The sequence below is a fragment of the Cebus imitator genome, unplaced genomic scaffold, assembly GCF_001604975.1.
Source record: "Cebus imitator isolate Cc_AM_T3 unplaced genomic scaffold, Cebus_imitator-1.0 Scaffold96, whole genome shotgun sequence".
Classification (NCBI taxonomy): domain Eukaryota; kingdom Metazoa; phylum Chordata; class Mammalia; order Primates; family Cebidae; genus Cebus; species Cebus imitator.
Window position 1 is genome coordinate 3,256,055 of NW_016107411.1, and position 6,278 is coordinate 3,262,332.

Consider the following 6,278-nt stretch of genomic DNA (forward strand, 5'->3'; position numbering starts at 1 on the left):
TTTTTGAGACGGAGTTTCACTCATGTTACCCAGGCTGGAGTGCAATGGCGCGATCTCGGCTCACCACAACCTCCGCCTCCTGGGTTCAGGCAATTCTCCTGCCTCAGCCTCCTGAGTTGCTGGGATTACAGGCACACGCCACCATGCCCAGCTAATTTTTTTGTATTTTTAGTAGAGACGGGGTTTCACCGTGTTGACCAGGATGGTCCAGATCTCTTGACCTCATGATCCACCCGCCTCGGCCTCCCAAAGTGCTGGGATTACAGGCGTGAGCCACCGCGCCCGGCTAGACTCATCTTCTTACAGTGTGGGAGAAGGAAAGGCCTTAACAAGGAGGAACAGGCCGGGCGTGGTGGCTCATGCTTGTAATCCTAGCACTTTGGGAGGCCGAGGCAGGCGGATCACGAGGTCAAGAGATGGAGGCCATCCTGGCTAACATGGTGAAACCCGGTGTCTACTGATAATACAAACATTAGCTGGGCATGGTGGCGTGCACCTGTAGTCCCAGCTACTTGGGAGGCTGAGACAGGAGAACTGCTTGAACCTGGGAGGCAGAGATTGCAGTGAGCCAAGATCACGGCACTGCACTCTGTAGACAGAGCAAGACTGGTGACAGGGCGAAACTCCCTAAAAAAAAATCTTCATGGTGAAAAGCAAGGTAAGAAATCAGGGTTGAGCAGTTTGATGGACAGTCTCTGCTGGGAGGGACGGGCAGGAGCTCTGCTTCCCCAAAAGGGATTGTCCAGAGTGAGGGTCTGCTCTTGACTACCCAGGCTATATTCCTGTTGAGGCCGAGTTCACATGTGGGTGGTGGTGGAGAAATGGGAATTGGGGGTTACTAGCTTGAAAAGCTGCTGCAATGCTGCTTTCATGGCTTGATGCTCCAGGGCTGCCACTGCTGCTGTCATCAAATTGCTTCCTGTGATGGGAAATGTTGCAGCCTCTGCCCTGGGCACCAGTCATGCTGAGAAGTGAGTGTGATTGTTTTTCTCAGGTAGTATCAGTCAAAAGAAAGAAACAGAAATGGTGGGAGGTCTGAGAGAGAAGCTCAGGAGACAGCATCTGTCATATCATATTCCCAAGCCAATTTGTACTCCTGACCCTCTAGGGTTCATCCAATCAGAGAGCACAAATACTCAATGCAACAGGTTGTTATCCCCATCTTCTGCCAAGGTGGACAGAATATTCGTGGGCTTGGGTTGTAGTAGGGCCATAAGAAAATTGCACAGTTGTGGAGTGTCATTCATTTAACAAATCCCCCCTTACTGTAGTTTTTCTGGGCATTTTATTTCCCCATCCTAAGAATGGGGAATCACACACCTGCTTCAACATCCTCTACCAACAAAACTGCAATTGACCTATTTCAAATACCTCATTGCTACCTGAGGGTCCAAGGTAAAAATATTTAAATCTATTGTTTTACTAGAAGGTAGCTCATAATCTGAGCCTAGTGCCCCAGGCCAGGAAAGGTGGAGATGGGGTGAGTATGTAGGAATAAGCATAAGCAAGGCAGTGGAAGCTCTAATACCAGCCGGTAGCCTATTAGGGAGGTCACAGGGAGAGGAAAAGAGAACAAAGTCCTCAAATTATTATCTCTGATCCCAACAAAAACAAAGCCAGGGTTTTTAGTTGCAGCAGCCTCTGTCCTGAGCTCCTCCCCATACAGAGTCCTCCCCTGCTGGCCTGAAGCATTGTTCCTTCACTTAGCTGAGGACACAGAGCACTACTCCACTGATGAGCTGATTTTTATGCTTCTCTTCCTGGAGCCTAAAGCAGGTGGTATCTGTTAGCAGCTAAACTGTCGCTACTTCTTAATAGACGTGGCAAAAAAAAAAAAAAAAAAAAAATGCACTGCCCAGTGATCGCACTTTCATATAATCAGGTTGGGGGAAGGAACGTGGGTTGGCAGTGGGTGGGAAGGGGGAGAGGGAGGTTGAATAAGGAAATCAATTTCAGCTTGAAAGCTCTAAAAGGAGAGAGGACGTATGAATGGCTTTTTAAGTGGCATCATTAAACCTGGGCAGAAAGGTCGATTGGGCAGAGCAAACCGCATAAATACAAACAGATGACATTTATGTCTGGCAGAACTGTTTTTCGTTTTTGTTTTTTAAATCACTGAGGTAGGAGACTGATAAGGCTTCTTACCACTAGAAATCACATCTATGGAAAGGACTCTTCAGAGAAATAAAATCCACAGGCTTCTTTCCCAAATTAAAAGATAGAATCCACTAATATCTTGGTCTTTTTCCTTTATTTGGTGGGGGAGTGGGATATCGTCACTAAATGGAAGACAAAGGAGTAGTCTCAGATTTGGAAACCCCTCAGCTAAACAATAAGCCAGTAAATATGTGAGAGGCTATTTCTGGATTCATGTCACCCTGTTCATGCTGCTGTGTCACTGTGAGTTGGGAGTCTCTGTAAGGGTATCGCTGCCATTTCACATCTGTGTACATCTTCCCCAGACAAGCATCCCTGTAGAAACCTCAAGGGACCTGCAACCCATCATTTTAATGGGAGAAGTTTTTACTGGGGTTAGAGTTATGTCTCATACTATAGCGAAGGAATTAAAGTTCAGGCCTGGGGGTAAACAGGGCAACTACAAAAATGTATTAATAAACCAGAACACTTGTTCTAGGAACAGCCAATCCTAATCCCTGCCTTTATTTTTGGAAAAGTGACCATGTTGCTACATGAGAGGAGGGGGGTAACTGTCCTCTGAAGGTGACAGAGGGGCCCTTGTGGGTTATGCCTGCTGTCTATCTCTCTGATATAGGGTAAACAAGGCAGAAGAAGCACTTCTCTTTTTCCACCTCCTCTTAGATTTCCACAAGCAGGGATTAAAGACCTATAAAATCGATGATGTAGTGAATATGGTATTTTAGATGATATGGGTGGAACACAAGGTCCCACTACCTAGGAAAAGTACAAGGGGTCAGTCGGAAGCCTAGGATCAACCAGGATAGCTAGGAAGCCTACATTAATGATCTCTTTCTTCTAACCCTAGTCCAGATTTCTAGTGTTGCCAACTTCCAGAACTGTTGTTTTAGTTTACTTAAATTAACCTAGTATGAGGGTCAGAGTAGGTAATGAAAAATTCTTTTCACTTGATTTATGGTTCCAAGACCTTGTATTTAAAGATGAATAGATGTAACTGCAGAAACCCAATAGATATAAGGACATACCACAAAGGATACACACAAAAATGCACATACAAGTATAGTTACATGTACATGCAGGGGAAAAAAATGCCCTGAGGTACCCAACACCACCACAGGTTACAGTGCTTCTGGGAGCTGGTCTGCAATTTCCATACCCCACTGGAAATTTATTATTTTTTAAATTATTATTATTTTTTAGAGAGATGGGGTGTCACCATGTTGGCCAGGCTGGTCTCGAACTCCTGACCTCAGGTGATCCACCCATCTTGGCCTCCCAAAGTGCTGGGATTACAGGCGTGAGCCACCATGCCTGGCCACCCCACTGTAAATTTTAAGGCCAAGTGCCCCTGGTGGACACTAGGATAAACAGCCAGAGAGACCAATAACATAATAAAAGGTAAGGACTTTAGAATTAAAATCCTCAGCTTATATGAAGGCAGAAGTCATTGCTCCTTTTTGTTGCTGTTCTTTTGAGACAGTCTCGCTCTGTTGCCCAGGCTGGAGTGAAGTGGCACAATCTTGGCTCACTGCAACCTCTGCCTCCCGGGTTCAAGCAATTCTCCTGCCTCAGCCTTCCGAGGAGCTGGGATTACAGATGTGCACCTCCATGTCCCACTAATTTTTGTATTTTTAGTAGAGATAGGGGTTTTGCCATGTTGGCCAGGCTAGCTGGTCTTCAACTCCTGGCCTCAAGTGATCCACCCACCTTGGCCTCCCATGTGATCATAGGCATGAGTCTTAAAGGAAGAACTGATCATGTCTAATGAGTAAGATTAATTCTGGAATCTATTCCACAGCACCCAACATAGTGAGGGTGCACAAAATCTTCAAATGGAAATACTCCATTTCTTTTTTTGTGTGTGTGTAGAAGCTCATTTTTATTCTATGATTTAAAAATGAAACAATCTTGGATAGTCACAACTCTTTCACCACCTGATGAAACCCACCAGCTTTCCGCAGCCTCAGGTCTCCATAAGGGTCTTTTTCTTTAAAAAAAAAATTTTTTTTTTAGAATAAAGATGGGGTTTCACCATGTTGGTCAGGCTGGTCTTGAACTCCCGACCTCAGGTGATCCGCCCGTCTTGGCCTCCAAAGTGCTTGGATTACAGGCGTGAGCCACAGGGAAATACTCCATTTCTAAACGGGAAAAACTGACAAAATATCTCCCTCTCACCAGAAGAGGGCACTCTGACATTCCCACAATAGAGTGGAAAGGGGATGGTTGGAGGCTAAATTAACACTTCCTGCTAAGGTGAGTGGATCACGAGGTCAGGAGATCAAGACTATCCTGGCCAACATGGTGAAACTCCATCTCTACTTTAAAAATAAATAAATAAATAATTAGTCAGGCGTGGCAGTGCATGCCTGTAGTCCTAGCTACTTGGGAGGCTGTGGTAGGAGAACTGCTTGAACCTGGGAGGCGGAGGCTGCAGTGAGCCGAAATCATGCCACTGCACTCCAGCCCGGGCAACAGAACAAGACTCTGTCTCAAAAATAAAAGGACTCCAACTCAAAAAAATAAAAAGACTTCCTTTCCAGCCAGGCACGGTGGCTTACACCTAAAGTCCTAGCACTTTGGAGGCCGAGGCAGGCAGATCACCTGAGCTCAGGAGTTTAAGACCATACTGGCCAACATGGTGAAACCCCACCTCTATTAAAAAAAAAAATACAGAGGGAGGCCGAGGTAGAGGAAAAAAAACAAAACAGAAGTTAGCCAGGTGTGTAGTCCTACCTACTTGGGAAGCTGAGGGAGGAAAGAGAACTGCTTGAATCTGCAAGGCGAAGGCTGCACTCCAACCTGGGCAACAGAGCAAGGCTGTCTTTAAAAAAAAAAAAAAAAAAAGCCTTCCTTCCCTCTAGATTCTTTTTTTTTTTTTTGCAAGACAGGGTCTTGCTCTCCATGATATTAGAGTATCATCACCATGTTGCAGTGGCACCATCATAGCTCACTGCAGCCTCAAACACCTGGAATCAAGCAAGCCTCCTACCTCAGCCTCTTGAGTAGCGGGCACAAACTAAAAGCACATGCCACGGTGCCCAGCTAATTTTTAAATTTTTTGTAGAGACAGGGTCTTGCTTTGTTGCCCATGATTGTCTTCAACTCCTGGCTTCAAGAAATTCTCCTGCCTTGTCCTCCCAAAGTGCTGGGACTACAGGTGTGCGCCACCGCACGCAGCCCCCTGAAGTTTCTTTAACTGCAGCGTATGGCTATTTGAAGGTAGGGTGAAAGAAATATAAACAAGGGCAGCTGTACTTCTGTGTTAGGGGAATTCTTGGCAAAGGCAGTGAGGGGCTGCATGGCGTAAACTTACTGACTTGGAATGGCTGGCCTCTCCAAAGAGGGCCTTTAGCTGTTTAACATGATGTCCATTTATTTTCCACTGGAGAGAAAGAAATTGAGTAAAAAAAGCCTGTTGAAAATGTGTTGAAGATTCAGTGTGGGATGTGGAAAGTCAAAAGACCCAAATTCAAGTTTAAGGATTGTGACTTTAGGCAAGTCATTTAATCTCTTTGAGTTTTAAATTTCTTCCTCACAATGTTATAATGAGAATTAAAATGTTACAATGTATGTGAGCACACACTAAAAGCTGCTAAACAAATCTATAAGTTAAAATGGATTTTATCAACTTCCCTCACACTCCCAAGAGAAAAGAAACGCTGTCTATATGAAGGATAAGTACAGAAGACACAGGTCTTCATTTCATGACCCAAAGGCATGTGAGTACAGTGCTGGATTCAGAATAAAAAAAAGAAAAGAAAGAAAGAAAACTAAGAATTCAGAGATATAGATTTCAGGGCTGAAGCAACCAATGTCATTTTTTCCCCCTAGAGACAGGGTCCCACTGCCTGTCTGAGTCCATCCAGGCAAGAATGCAGTGGCACGATCCCAGCTCCTTACAGCCTCAACCTCCCAGGTTCAAGCCATCATGCCCCTCAGACTCCTGCGTAGCTGTGACTACATGGCGCATCACCACGCTTGGCTTTTTTTTTTTTTAAAGTAGAATCTTCCTGTGTTGCCCAGGCTGTACAGTGGCATGATCTAGGCTCACAACAACCTCTGCCTCCTGGGTTCAAGCATTTCTCATGCCTCAGCCTCTTGAGTAGCTGGGATTACAGGTG

At 45.2% G+C, this 6,278-nt stretch overlaps 1 protein-coding gene across 25 annotated transcripts in view; it reads right to left on the minus strand.

The window, feature by feature from the left end:
- The window catches only part of R3HDM2 (R3H domain containing 2), a 188,332-nt gene that overhangs the window by 5,225 nt on the left and 176,829 nt on the right, over positions 1 to 6,278 (minus strand). The window lies entirely within an intron of this gene.